The following is a 15,715-nucleotide window of genomic DNA, read 5'->3' as shown; positions in this document are numbered from 1 at the left end:
AGAGCGACATCATTGATGTATACAGAGAAAAGAGTCGGCCTAAGAATTGAACCCTGTGGCACCCCCATAGAGACTGCCAGAGGCCCGGACAACAGGCCCTCCGATTTGACACACTGAACTCTATCGGAGAAGTAGTTGGTGAACCAGGCGAGGCAATCATTTGAGAAACCAAGGCTATTGAGTCTGCCGATGAGGATGTGGTGATTGACAGAGTTGAAAGCCTTGGCCAGGTCAATGAATACAGCTGCACAGTATTGTTTCTTATCAATGGCGGTTAAGATATCGTTTAGGACCTTGAGTGTGGCTGAGGTGCACTCATGACCAGCTCTGAATCCAGATTGCATAGCGGAGAAGGTGCGGTGGGATTCGAAATGGTCGGTAATCTGTTTGTTGACTTGGCTTTCGAAGACTTTAGAAAGGCAGGGTAGGATAGATATAGGTCTGTAGCAGTTTGGGTCAAGAGTGTGTCCCCCTTTGAAGAGGGGGATGACCGCAGCTGCTTTCCAATCTTTGGGAATCTCAGACGACACGAAAGAGAGGTTGAACAGGCTAGTAATAGGGGTTGCAACAATTTCGGCAGATAATTTTAGAAAGAAAGGGTCCAGATTGTCTAGCCTGGCTGATTTGTAGAGGTCCAGATTTTGCAGCTCTTTCAGAACATCAGCTGACTGGATTTGGGAGAAGGAGAAATGGGGAAGGCTTGGGCGAGTTGCTGTGGGGGGTGCAGTGCTGTTGACCGGGGTAGGGGTAGCCAGGTGGAAAGCATGGCCAGCCGTAGAAAAAATGCTTATTGAAATTCTCAATTATAGTGGATTTATCGGTGGTGACAGAGTTTCCTATCCTCAGTGCAGTGGGTAGCTGGGAGGAGGTGCTCTTATTCTCCAAGGACTTTACAGTGTCCCAGAACTTTTTGGAGTTTGTGTTGCAGGAAGTACATTTCTGCTTGAAAAAGCTAGCCTTGGCTTTTCTAACTGCCTGTGTATATTGGTTTCTAACTTCCCTGAAAAGTTGCATATCACGGGGCTGTTCGATGCTAATACAGAACGCAACAGGATGTTTTTGTGTTGGTTAAGGGCAGTCAGGTTTGGAGAGAACCAAGGGCTATATCTGTTCCTGGTTCTAAATTTCTTGAATGGAGCATGCTTATTTAAGATGGTGAGGAAGGCATTTAAAAAAAATAACCAGGCATCCTCTACTGAAGGGATGAGGTCAATATCCTTCCAGGATACCCGGGCCAGGTCGATTAGAAAGGCCTGCTCGCTGAAGTGTTTCAGTGTCATAAGCTTCATCGTCTGAAGAGGAGAAATCATCGGACCAATATGCAGCGGGTATATTGCTCATCTTCGTATTTATTGAAGGTAATCACACTTAAACAAAATAACGACGATAACAGTCCAGTAAGGTGCACAGACTAAACCGGAAACAACCACCCACAAACACAAGTGAAAACACACACAACTAAATATGGCCTCCAATCAGAGATAACAAGAAACAGCTGCCTCTGATTGGAGGTCATTGACAAAACTAATATAGACATAGAAACACTAGAAAAAACACATAGAAATAGAAAACATAGAACATAAACCAAAAACCCCGAAACACACTAAACAAACACCCCCTGCCATGCCCTGACCATACTACAATAACAAACAACCCCTTTTACTGGTCAGGACGTGACATTCAGGGAGCGTTTGACAGTGATGAGTGGAGGTCGTTTGACCGCTGACCCATTACGGATGCAGGCAATATAAAACTCTCAATCGCAAACAATATAATCACAAACATACAGAAAACGTGAAGAGTCACTTCACTTATAAGAAGCCAATAGGCCTATACAGAGGGGAAAGGGAACAACATAAGCACTTCACAATCAGACAGCCAGGACTGTGAATCCTGAGTTCTCAGGCTCTAAACCCATATTTCTATTTGCAATTATACTGAACAAAAATATAATTTTACTGAGATTTTACTGAGTTACAGTTCATATAAGGAAATCAATCAATACAATCATTAGGCCCTAATCTATGGATCTCACATGACTGGGAATACTAATATGCATCTGTTGGTCACAGATACCTTTAAAAAAAAAAGCTAGGGGCATGGATCAGAAAACCAGTCGAAATCGAGTGTGACCACCATTTACCTCATGCAGCGTGACATCTCCTTCGCATAGAGTTGATCAGGTTGTTGATTGTGGCCTCGTCATGGTATCTCTGCGCATTCCAATTGCCATCGATAAATTGCAATTGTATTCAATGTACGTAGCTTAACCCCACTGCCACCATGGTGCATTCTGTTCACAACGTTGACATCAGCAAAGCACTCACCCACAAGTCACCATACACACCATACACAACCCGTAGCACTCACGTCTGTAGCCATGAAATGCTTTGAAAGGCTGGTCATGGCTCACATCAACACCATTATCCCAGAAACCCTAGACCCACTCCAATTTGCATACCACACCAACAGACCCACAGATGATGCAATCTCTATTACACTCCACACTGCCCTTTCCCACCTGGACAAAAGGAACACCTATGTGAGAATGCTATTCATTGACTACAGATCAGCGTTCAACACCATTGTGCCCTCATTGTGCCCTCAAAGCTCATCACTAAGCAAAGGACCCTGGGACTAAACACCTCCTCTGCAACTGGATCCTAGACTTCCTGACGGGCCGCCCCCAGGTGGTAAGGGTACGTAACAACACATCCACCACGCTGATCCTCAACACGGGTGCCCCTCAGGGGTGCGTGCTCAGTCCCCTCCTGTATTCTCTGTTCACTCATGACTGCACAGCAAGGCACGACTCCAACACCATCATTAAGTTTGCTGATGACACAACAGTGGTAGGCCTGATCACCGACAACGATGAGATAGCCCATAGGGAGGAGGTCAGAGACCTGACCGTGTGGTGCAAGGACAACAACCTCTCCCTCAACGTTGTCAAAAGAAAGGAGATAATTGTGGACTTAGTGCCCCTGCACATTGACTCTGTAACGGTACCCCTGTATATAACCCCGCTATTGTTATTTCCTGCTGCTCTTTAATTATTTGTTATTCATATCTCTTACTTTTGGGGGGTATTTTCTTAACGCTGCATTGTTGGTTAAGGGCTTGTAAGTAAGCATTTCACTGTAAGGTCTACACCTGTTGTATTCGGCGCATGTGACAAATACAAATGTATTTGATTTGATGGGCTGCAGTTGTGAGACCGGTTGGAGGTACTGCCAAATTCTAAAGAATTATGTTGGAGGTGGCTTATGACAGAAAAATTAACATTAAATTCTCTGGCAACAGCTCTGGTGGACATTCCTACAGTCAGCATGCCAATTGCAAGCTCCCTCAAAACTTGAGACATCTGTGGCATTGTATTGTGTGACAGACAAACCTACACATTTTAGAGTGGCCTTTTAATGTCCCCAGTACAAGGTGCACCTATGTAATGATCATGCTGTTTAATCAGCTTCTTGATATGCCACACCTGTCAGGTGGATGGATTATATTGGCAAAGAAGAAATGCTCACTAACAGGGACGAGTGGCGCAGAGGTCTAAGGCACTGCATCTCAGTGCCTGAGGTGGGGTTAGGGTTCGTCCAGGTTAGGGTTTGGCCGAGGTAGGCCATTATTGTAAATAATAATTTGTTCTTAACCGACTTGCCTAGTTAAATGTAAACAACATTTGAGAGAAATAAGATTTTTGTGAGTATGGAACATTTCAGGGATCTTTTAGTTCAGCTCATGAAACATGGGACCAACACTTTACATGTTGCGTATATATTTTTGTTCTGTATAGATGCACTGACTAACATTCCCCCAAAAGTTCTGCCAAATCGTGGATTTCAGGTGGTTTATGGGACTTTTAAATCCATCAATATTTTCTTTATATTACATAAATAGACAGTTTTGGCTTATGTTCAAGCCAGCACAGAGAGGAGTACTCAGAGGTGGGGTGGGAGTGCAGGTTGCAGGCAGAAGCAGAGGAAGACACAGCTTTTAAAGAAGTTATATTTCTATGGTGATGCAATACTGAAACTGGAAGCAGAGAGGAACCCATGGGATGTGGCTGGGTTCAGTGTACTCCATGCAGCGTCCTATTAAACATGACAGGTGATATATTGTGCGAAGGGCAATAACAAACTACTCAGCAAAAGCAGGCAGACATTGATAAATGAAGGAAGGAGGAAGGAACAGCGGGCTGGTCGTAGTGGAACCAGGGGAATTCTCCAGGAAATGCCACCTCAATATCCAGCGAACACTGGCCCCCAACCATCCTATCCAATTAAGCCACAGGATCTGGAGAATAGCGCTTGCTGGAACTTCATGGCAGCTTGAGGTTCCTTTTCAAGTCAAAAGGTTTGAAGTACTAAATGTCAATATGTGAACCTCTCATCCTCCCAACACTCATATTTGTGATTAGCTTTTATTTTTTTATTTCACCATTATTTTGACAGGAAGTCAATGCTGAGACCAAGGTCTATTTTCCAGATGAGCCCTGTTTAGCTGGTTGGGGAAACATGAAAGGTTTGGTGAGGGTCTATTACAGGTTTTTGTAATCGCTTTGGTACTATTTTCACAAGTATGTGGTACAATTTCACAACTCTTAGTACAAAACTCAAAACAGATCATCAAAAAGGCTGTTTTTCAAAACATTAAGCACATTTTCAATTGACCAAGTAAAACAAATAAAATTACAATGTAACTTTTTCACCAAACCTAATCAGTGTTTCATCTAGAAATACCTTCCAAATGAAGTAATTGTCTTTCACTATGCAATGCTCACAGTACTTTTCAAATGATTCTCTTCTCATTTGTTTAAATAGATTTGACCATCAGCGCAACTGCGCTTAATTCACTTAACCATTTGGTAAACCTATAGATTTTAAACTGATTTGTCTACTATATATGGATTTAGAACTACATAATACATAAATAAAATGTGTGTTTGCAAAGTATAAACATCTAAAGTACATGTAGGACACATGATAACCATACATAATGACTACTTGTTACTGCTAATTGATTTCACATAGTGGTTACCACAATTGGTCACCATATAAAAGGGTGTGTTTGAACACTTGCAATTTCTTTCAACATGGAGCAGGATAGACAGCAAGGGAGAGGAAGAAATGAAAGAGCTTGTGGACAAGAGGCCCATCAGAGAGGTGGGCATCAGAGAGAGGGAGGCAGACGGAAGGGAACTGTTGTGTCTAATGAAGTCCGGGCCATCGCTGTTGACCATGTGGTAAACAGAGGCCTTACCATGACAGAGGCTGCCAGATTAGTTCACCCCAATCTGAAAAGATCAACTGTCAATTCGATCATGAGAACATTTCGCCAAGAAAACCGGTAAGTCAGCAGGATATGGGCCTCCCAAGTGGCGCAGTGGTCTAAGGCACTGCATCGCAACCGGGAGACCCATGAGGCGGCGAACAATTGGCATGGTGTCGTCCGGGTTAGGGGAGGGTTTGGCCGGCCGGGATTTCCTTGTCCCATCACGTTTTTGCGACTCCTTGTAGTGGACCGGGCACCTGTAAGCTGACTTTAGTCGCCAGCTGTAAGGTGCTTCCTCCGACATATTGGTGCAGCTGGCTTCTGGGTTAAGCGAGCAGTGTGTCAAGAAGCAGTGCGGCTTGGCAGGGTTGTGTTTCGGAGGATGCATGGCTCTCGACCTTCGCCTCTTCCGAGTCAGTTTGGGAGTTGCAGCGATGGGACAAGACTGTAACTACCAATTGGATATCATGAAATTGTGGAGAAAAATTGGTAAAAAGTACAATTTTTTTTTTTTAAGTCTGCAGGATATGCACTATGCTTTACCATTACATTCACAATAAATGACATATTGTAATGCATGTAAATTCACAAAACATGTTACAGTATTCTTACAGTATGATCTATTGACAGTATACTCTATTCTACCCTCAGAATTGACAGAAGAACCCATGGTGATGGCCGTGGCAGTGTGCTGACCGACCAGCAGCTGTGTGTGTGGTGGAAAAGGTGAGGGAATTTAATACGGCTGTTCGAAATAAAGCAAGGCTTTGAGGATAACAATGACACCTTTGCCAATGTGCCTACCAACAATCGCCTGCCTTCTGACGAGGCACAACGTATCTATGAAACACATTTACTTGGTGCCCTTTGAGAGAAAAGACAACCGGGTGAAACAACAGCGAGGTGAGTATGTTCAGGTACAGCACTATATACTGTATAACTGTTAATATTTGCACCAGATGCTACTTCACAATATCGTATTGGAACTATACTTTAAAAATCACTAACCAAAATATATTTTTAGAGGGTGATGGTGCTTGATGCTGCTGTGAACCATCACAAGTATATCTTTGTTGATGAGGTGGGCTTCAACCTGGCAAAAACTCGGCGCTGTGGGCAGAACCTCATCGGCCAACGGGTGACCCTCCAAGTGCCTGGACAATGTGGAGGAAACATCTCCATGTGCGCAGCTATATCTGAAGATGATGTGGTAGGATGTTGGCCATTTCTTGGATCCTACAACGCTGCACACCTCATTGTTTCTCAATTAAACAGGCCTGTCAAGGTTAAGGAGTCACCTATGTCATTGTGTGGGACAATGTCAGGTTCCACCATACAGAGGTGGTTCAGGCATGGTTTTGGACCAATCCCAGATCTGTGACCCTATACCTGCCCCCATACTCTTCATTCCTCAAACCTATTGAGGATTATTTTTCTGCATGGTGGTTGAAGGTGTACGATCGCCATCCCCATGAGCGTGCCACCCTGCTTCTGGCAATGGATGAGGCATGCGACGACATCAATGTAGACTAATATCAAGCTTGGATTTGCCATGCCAAAAGGTTTTCCCTGCGGTGCATGAACAATGAGGACATTCACTGTGACTCTGCAGCAGCTAATGGGGATCCTAATAAAAATACCGAATGTGGATGACAATTTTTGGCCAAATGCTCCAGGCAGGCTTGATGCAAATTAATGTGTGCTAAACGTAATGTTTTATTTTCATTCATTGAATTTGTTTAATTTACATTTAACAAAAATATAAAACGCAACATGCAACAATTTCAAAGATTTTACTGAGTTACATTTCATATAACTTCTTCAGGCTAGGGTCTATTTTTCTCCACTTCCTGTCTGACTGACGTGCCCAAAGTAAACAAAAATATAAATGCAACATGCAACAATTTCAAAGATTTACATTTCATATAAGGAAATCAGTCAATTTAAATATATTCATTAGGCCCTAAGCTATGGCTTTCACATGACTGGGAATACAGATATGCATCTGTTGGTCACAGATACCTTTAAAAAAGGTAGGGGTGTGGATCAGAAAACCAGTCAGTATCTAGTGTGACCACCATTTGCCTCATGCAGCGTGACACATCTCCTTTGCATAGAGTTGATCAGGTTGTTGATTGTGGCCTCGTCATGGTACCTCTATGCATTCAAATTGCCAACAATAAAATCAAATCGTGTTTGTTGTACGTAGCTTATGCCTGTCCAGTGGTGGATTTAGGTACGGGCGACATGGGCAGCTGCCCAGGGCGGCATCTTGCCGGGGGCAGCACGGGCCGCCACCCACACAAACAAATGCAAAATGGTGACATTTGCGTGATCGGTTTTCTATTGCTCATTTGCACGTCACGTCAATGATATCATGTCACCGTGTGGGACTGTGGGTCAATTAACCTTGTCGGAGTGGGCGCCATGATTCTAGTTTGTGAGCTAGGCAGGCTGCTTACTGCCTGGGAAGGTCTCCCACTCAGAAGTACGAGATGGGGAGGAGGGTGGGGGTAGGTTGACTTCAGGTCTCCCCACTGGAAGCCCGAGGTATGGCGAGAGGGGGAATCTATCAAATAGCACACCTCTAACTTTGTACAGTACTAATGCAATTAGTCAAATCAGTCACACTACGAAATGCTACCAAATAAACCACAATTCATTCATAATACTGTGAATATATAGTTTCACAGACATATTGTTGCATTTTTTTCTGGTTTGTGTGAAATCGTTCAGAATAATATAAAACCAGTCTGCACACCACCAAGGTGAATTGGTTTAGTCGTGATTCTTGGTTGACAGTGTTGGTGGATGGGTAATGTATTGATGCTCGAGTGCCAAATCAACACATTTGTTTCCATTTGTCTTTGTTACTTTTTTTTTATATTTATGAGTCTTACTTTAGTATATATTATATTTATATGGTTTTAAATGTAATGATTATTTATTTGGTGTTGTTCCAAATGTCTGAATAAAAATTACAGTTAGTGCAGAATGGTGCTTTTTTGGTGGGGGGAGGCTGAAGGGGGGGGGGGGTCACCCAGGGAGCCATACAGGCGAGATCAGTCACTGTAGCCTGCCCATACCATAATCCCACCGCCACCATTGGGCACTCTGTTCACAAGGTTGACATCAGCAAACCACTCAGTCACACAAAGCCATACACACTGTCTGCCATCTGCCCAGTGCAGTTGAAACTGGGATACATCCATGAAGATTGCACTTCTCCAGCGTGCTAGTGGCCATTGAAGGTGAGAATTTCCCCACTGAAGTTGATTTGGACGCCGAACTGCAGTCAGGTCAAGACCCTGGTGAGGACGATGAGCACGTAGATTAGCTTCCCTAAGATGGTTCCTGACTGTTTGTGCAGAAATTCTTTGTTTGTGCAAACCCACAGCTTCATCACCTATCCGGGTGGCTGGTCTCAGACAATCATGCAGGTGAAGAAGCTGGATGTGGAGGTCCTAGGTTGGCGTGGTTACGCGTGGTCTGCAGTTGTGAGGCCGGTTGGACGTACTGCTAAATTCTCTAAAACGACATTGGAGTTTGCTTATGTGTCAAGGCTGGCTCAAGGAAGCAGGAGAGGTAGAGTCAAGCGCAGGAGACAGTAAATTCTTGAACACACTTTTAATACGTATGCACAAAAAATAAAGAAAGTCCAAACACGGCAGGGCAGGGCGCCAAAAGATACCACGCTCCAAAACCCTTATTAGACGTCCAAAATAGGGACGCAGCCCATAAATACCTCTGCGATGATAAAACACAAAACAACCACAGGCAGAGGGGAAAACAAACACACGTTCCTCAAGATTCCACAAACCTGACAAGGAACAATCACGCACAAACACAGACATACTTCGCTAGACTAAATAACCCCCCTACTAATAACTAAACCAAAACAGGTGCGTGCCTAACCTAGACCTAACCAACAGAAAGTGAAACAGAGGATCGATGGCAGCTAGTAGGCCGGCGACGACGACCGCCGAGCGCCGCCCGGTCGAGGAGGGGCGCCACCATCCGTCGGTGTCGTGACATTATGGTAGGGAAATGAACATTCAATTCTCTGGCAACAGCTCTGGTGGACATTCCTACAGTCAGCATGCCAATTGACCACTACCTCAAAACTTGAGACATCTGTGGCATTGTGTTGTGTGACTAAACTGCACATTTTAGAGTGGCCTTTTATTGTCCCCAGCACAACGTGCACCTGTGTAACGATCATGCTGTTTAATCAACTTATTGATATGCCACATCTGTCAGGTGGATGGATTACCTTGGCAAAGGTGAAATGCTCAAAACAACATTTGAGAGAAATAAGCTTTTTGTGCATATGGAACATTTCTGGGATCTTTTATTTCAGGTCATGAAACATGGGACCAACACTTTACATGTTATATTTTTGTTCAGTGTATTTATTTCAAAACGTTTTTCCTTTTTGATTTAAATTCAAATCACTTCCTGAATTGACTGCCTTCAATTCAAATTGACCCTACCCTAATTTCTAAGTCTTAGTTCTTCAGTAGTAATATAGTTTGGAAAGGAATACCACCCATTAGGTTTTTTCAGATAATGATGACTATGTCATTCCTGCCATCAGTCTTCTTTGAGCAACCTCTCCTCCACATCTTCCTATTCACACTAAACACTCCACTTATTTTCTTCCTGGAAGTCACTTTAGTTTGACACTTCAAGGTTTGCTAAGGTTACAGTCAAGCGATGATTGCTGTATTATCTATGGCACTATGTATGTCTACCACACTTTAAACCAACCTCCTCATATCACTGTTTGTCCCCTATACTGTTTGTCAATGATTCATCCTGTACTGGTATTTTGGCCCCTATATGTCAATGTCCTCCTATTTGTCCTATTATGCTCTTTACATGTTGCATTTCTATTTTTGTTCAGCATAATTTCTTACATTTGATTAGACAGTACAACTATGTTGCAATTATATCTGAAAAATATAATTGTTTTTGCATGAGTGATTGTAGAAGACGTCATTGATCACACCTTTGATTACATATTGAATAGATATTATGGAAATTATAGATTTTCTGTACATTTTGTTGGTTAAAGTGTATAGCCTAAAGTGAAAACTGTGTAATGTACTGTACTTTACAGTACTGTAGCATATTACTGTCAGCACTCCTAAAGGCGATTTGAAACACGTGTCTTGCATTTTTTGCTTTTGGATTAACTGGTAGTTAAAATGAATACATAGAAAACATATCCTTATGTTGTGTTTTGGTGATTAAACTAATGTTCTCATTACATTTCACAATAAAATTATTTTTAATCAATGGTTGTGTAGTGAGAGATGTTTGCAATCCAAATGAATGCAAAATGACAGGTTTTGAATGAAAGACTGGCTGCGTTACAAGTGTGACCAGTTTCGAGTTTTGTACTAAGAGTTGTGATAATGTACCACATACTTGTGAAGAGTACCAAAGCAATAAAATGAAAACTGTAATACACTGAAGAGAAAGAGAGAAATAAAGAGAAGGCTGAGGGATCTGTTTTAAGCTAATAGCTAACATTCTGTAATATGTGAAACTCTGCAACCAAATATCATTCTACATCCATAAATAAACCCACTCATCAATGGATTTGCTGTCTTTGTCTCAATTGAGATATCGATTGTGTTGGAGCTTTTAACCTTTATAAGACAGTGATTGAGGTTTTTGGGAATCACAGTGTATCAATCAGTGTACTGTAGGTATCAGACACCAAACCCGTTACCCAACCTCTAGTTTTGTCCACCAGCCGGCACTTGTTGACAATTAACCTGGAGACGAGGTTACCTGACTGACACCTATAGGCTTCCCAATGAAACCACCACTCATATATATCACAACGTGAAATAGGAAAATAGGCAGTACAAAGCAATCCTTAGAGACCACAGTATCCTCACGGTTGGGTCGATGAAAACGTTCATTTCCTTTGGCGATCTGTTTGTGTTTATGCTGCAATTTAAAAGGGGTCATATTGTTTAGGTTGTATAACAGCTGACAGATGTTTTGTGATGATGCTGTCAATACAGACCGGCTCATTGGTTTTCAACATCATCAATAATGAGGAATATTGATTGATAAGGTCCCAAACGTTTTGTTATGAATGTTTTTGCATGGATGGTCATTTCAGGAAGATTAATATATAGAGCAATATATTGCAAGGGGACAGAGCAAGATGTCCTTGGAAGTGTATGTTAAGGTATAGAGTATTCCCATCTAAGAAGTAGATGCACAATGGATGGCCATTACCCTCATTCTAACTCAAACATATTAGCTCACATTGTTGTTATTGATTGATTACCATCAGAAATAAATCCTTGACATGATTTACAAATATAAGAAATAAGAGGCCAATATATGAAAAAAAAGAAGATGAAAAATATGTTAAAAAAAGGGCCATTAAAAGGGACCTAATCAAATGGATTGGATAGATCTTATCATTTCCACAAGCTGCTCTATTTCACAACTCATGAGCGCCAAACACAACCCTACAGAAGATGCTGGAGATATTTATGCTCAATAAAAGTTGAGTACATTCTAAACATCTGGATCGTACAAAATTATATAGAGTCAAAGCTCCATTTTTATCTCACAACCAAGAGAATGAAGAGATACAAATATGTGGGCTCTGCTCTCTCTACATTTCTGCATGTAACCTTCACTGAGTATACAAAACATTAAGAACGCCTGCTTTTTCCATGACATAAACTGACAAAGTGAAAGCTATTATCCCTTATTGAAGTCACTTTTAAATCCCCTTAGTAGATGATGTAGATGTAGATGAAGGGGAGGCGAAAGGTTAAAGAAGGATATTCAAGCCTTGAGACAATTGAGACAGTTTGTGTATGTGTACCATTCATAGCGTGAATGTACAAGACAAAAGATTGAAGTGCCGTTGAACGGGGTATGGTAGTAGGTGCCAGGTGTACCGGTTTGTGTCAAGAACAGCAACGCTGCTGGGTTTTTCACACTCAACAGTTTCCTGTGTGCAACAAGAATTAAATCAAATCATTGGTCCACCACCCAAAGGACATCCAGCCAAATTGACACAACTGTGGGAAGCACTGGAGTCAATATGGGCCAGCATCCCTGTGGAACGCTTTCGACCCCTTGAAGCATCCATGACCCAACAAATTGAGGCTGTTCAGAGGGCAAAAGGTGTGTGTGTGTGGGGGGGGGGGGGGTTTGCAACTCAATATTCAGAGGGTGTTCCTAATGTTTGGTGTACTCAGCGTACATCCATGTGAAAGGAAACAGTGCCACACAGTGGATATATTTTAAATCATTTCAAATGTTCAAATAGTTTGGCACAAAACAGCTTTCTGAGGAAGGGTTTTCCACACCCAGATTAAGCCAACTCCTGGACAAAAACAAAAAAAAGCTCAATGGAAAATCTGAATCTGTGAAACCAGCCCTAAAAGTTATGTAACCTTAGAATCCGTACGGCAGCCAAGCTTGTGTCTGACCAGACGATTCTTTAGGTGTTTCAGATATTTTAACATAATTCTTAAATACAAGGCAGAAAAATAACTGAAAACGCCCCAAGCAATTATCTGAACAAGAAAAGCTTGAATACTGGCTAATGGCGACAGTAACCTACACTTATATGTTTTCTAGGTTGCTGACAGCTGACCATTAACAAATACCTTGAAAGCAGAGGATCAGTAATGGAGGGTAATTCAAGTAAACCCAGTTTACCTTGTCCATAGACTGCTTACACGGTAAAAAAAAACAATGTGTAATTTTGTAATTTGCATTTACTATCCCTTTAACTGTATTTTGCATTTGGGGTTAACCCACCTGTTGTGCTAGATAAGTGTTTTGGGTATACCTACCTACTTACCCACAGAATTTAGGCTTCACCCACCTATGTTTTTACCAAGAAATCTCTCAAGGGATACTTCGGTATATTCTCTATACCATGAAGCAAAATACACTACATGACCAAAGGTATGTGGACACCTGCTCGTTGAACATCTCATTCCAAAATCACAGGCATTAATATGGAGTTGGTCCCCCTTTGCTGCTATAACAGCCTCCACTCCTCTGGGAAGGCTTTCCACTAGATGTTGGAACATTGCTGCAGGGACTTGCTTCCATTCATCCACAAGAGCATTAGTGAGGTCAGGCACTGATGTTAGGCGATTAGGCCTGGCCTGGCATTCCAATTCTTCCCAAAGGTGTTTGATGGGGTTGAGGTCAGAGCTCTGTGCACGCCAGTCAAGTTCTTCCACACCGATCTCAACAAACAATTTCTGTATGGACCTCGCTTTGTGCATTGTCATGCTGAAATAGGAAAGGGCCTTCCCCAAACTGTTGCCATAATGTTGGAAGCACGGAATCGTCTAGAATGTCACTGTATGCTGTAGGGTTAGGAAGCGTGATTCATCACTCCAGAGAACGCGTTTCCACTGCTCCAGAGTCGAATGGCGGCGAGTTTTACACCACTCCAGCCGACACTTGGCATTACGCATGGTGATCTTAGGCTTGTGTGAGGATGCTCGGCCATGGAAACCCATTTCATGAATCTCCGACAAACAGTTATTGTAATGATGTTGCTTCCAGAGGCCGTTCGGTAGTGAGTGTTGCAACCGAGGACAGGCGATTTTACGCGCTGCACGCTTCAGCACTTGCCCGTCCCGTGAGCTTGTGTGGCCTACCACCTCGCAGCTGAGCTGTTCCTCCTCATAGACATTTCCACTTCACAATAACAGCACTTACATTTGACCAGGGCAACTCTAGCAGGGCAGAAATTTGATGAACTGACTTGTTGAAAAGGTGGCATCCTATGACGGTGCCATGTTGAAAGTCACTGAGCTCTTCAGTAAGGCCATTCTACTGCCAATGTTGGTCTTTGGAGATTGCATTGTTGTGTGCTCGATTTTATACACCTGTCAGCAACGGGTGTGGCTGAAATAGCCAAATCCACTAATTTGAAGGGGTGTCCACATACTTTTGTATATATAGTGTAGTACACCCAGAGAACCCTAGGGAAAAAGTAAAACTCAACCAAATTCTAAGAACTAGCTTGGAGCTGCCAAGAACAAATCAAATCGAATCAAATGAATTTATATAGCCCTTCGTACATCAGCTGATATCTCAAAGTGCTGTACAGAAACCCAGCCTAAAACCCCAAACAGCAAGCAATGCATGTGAAAGAAGCACGGTGGCTAGGAAAAACTCCCTAGGAAAAACTCCCTAGAAAGGCCAAAAACCTAGGAAGAAACCTAGAGAGGAACCAGGCTATGAGGGGTGGCCAGTCCTCTTCTGGCTGTGCCGGGTGGATATTATAACAGAACATGGTCAAGATGTTATAATGTTCATAAATGACCAGCATGGTCAAATAATAATAATCATAGTAGTTGTCGAGGGTGCAACAAGCACGTCCGGTGAACAGGTCAGGGTTCCATAGCCGCAGGCAGAACAGTTGAAACTGGAGCAGCAGCACGGCCAGGTGGACTGGGGACAGCAAGGAGTCATCATGCCAGGTAGTCCTGAGGCATGGTCCTAAGGCTCAGGTCCTCCGAGAGAAAGACAGAAAGAGAGAAAGAAAGAGAGAATTAGAGAGAGCATATTTAAAATCACACAGGACACCGGATAAGACAAGAGAAATACTCCAGATGTAACAGACTGACCCTAGCCCCCCGACACATAAACTACTGCAGCATAAATACTGGAGGCTGAGACAGGAGGGATCAGAAGACACTGTGGCCCCATCCGATGATACCCCCGGACAGGGCAAAACAGGCAGGATATAACCCCACCCACTTTGCCAAAGCACAGCCCCCACACCACTAGAGGGATGTCTACAACCACCAACTTACCGTCCTAAGACAAGGCCGAGTATAGCCCACAAAGATCTCCGCCATGGCACAACCCAAGGGGGGGCGCCAACCCAGACAGGAACAGGAAGACCACGTCAGTGACTCAACCCACTCAAGTGACGCACCCCTCCCATGGACGGCATGGAAGAACACCAGTAAGCCAGTGACTTAGCCCCTGTAATAGGGTTAGAGGCAGAGAATCCCAGTGGAAAGAGGGGAACCGGCAAGGCAGAGACAGCAAGGGCGGTTTGTTGCTCCAGCCTTTCTGTTCACCTTCACACTCCTGGGCCAGACTATACTTAATCATAGGACCTACTGAAGAGATAAGTCTTCAGTAAAGACTTAAAGGTTGAGACTGAGTCTGCGTCTCTCACATTGGTAGGCAGACCATTCCATAAAAATGGAGCTCTATAGGAGAAAGCCCTACCTCCAGCCGTTTGCTTAGAAATTCTAGGGACAATTAGGAGGCCTGCGTCTTGTGACCGTAGCGTACGTGTAGGTATGTACGGCAGGACCAAATCGGAAAGATAGGTAGGAGCAAGCCCATGTAATGCTTTGTAGGTTAGCAGTAAAACCTTGAAATCAGCCCTTGCCTTAACAGG

The sequence above is a fragment of the Salmo salar genome, chromosome ssa14 (genome assembly GCF_905237065.1).
Source record: "Salmo salar chromosome ssa14, Ssal_v3.1, whole genome shotgun sequence".
NCBI classification, from domain to species: Eukaryota; Metazoa; Chordata; class Actinopteri; order Salmoniformes; family Salmonidae; genus Salmo; species Salmo salar.
This window is presented reverse-complemented; position numbering follows the sequence as displayed.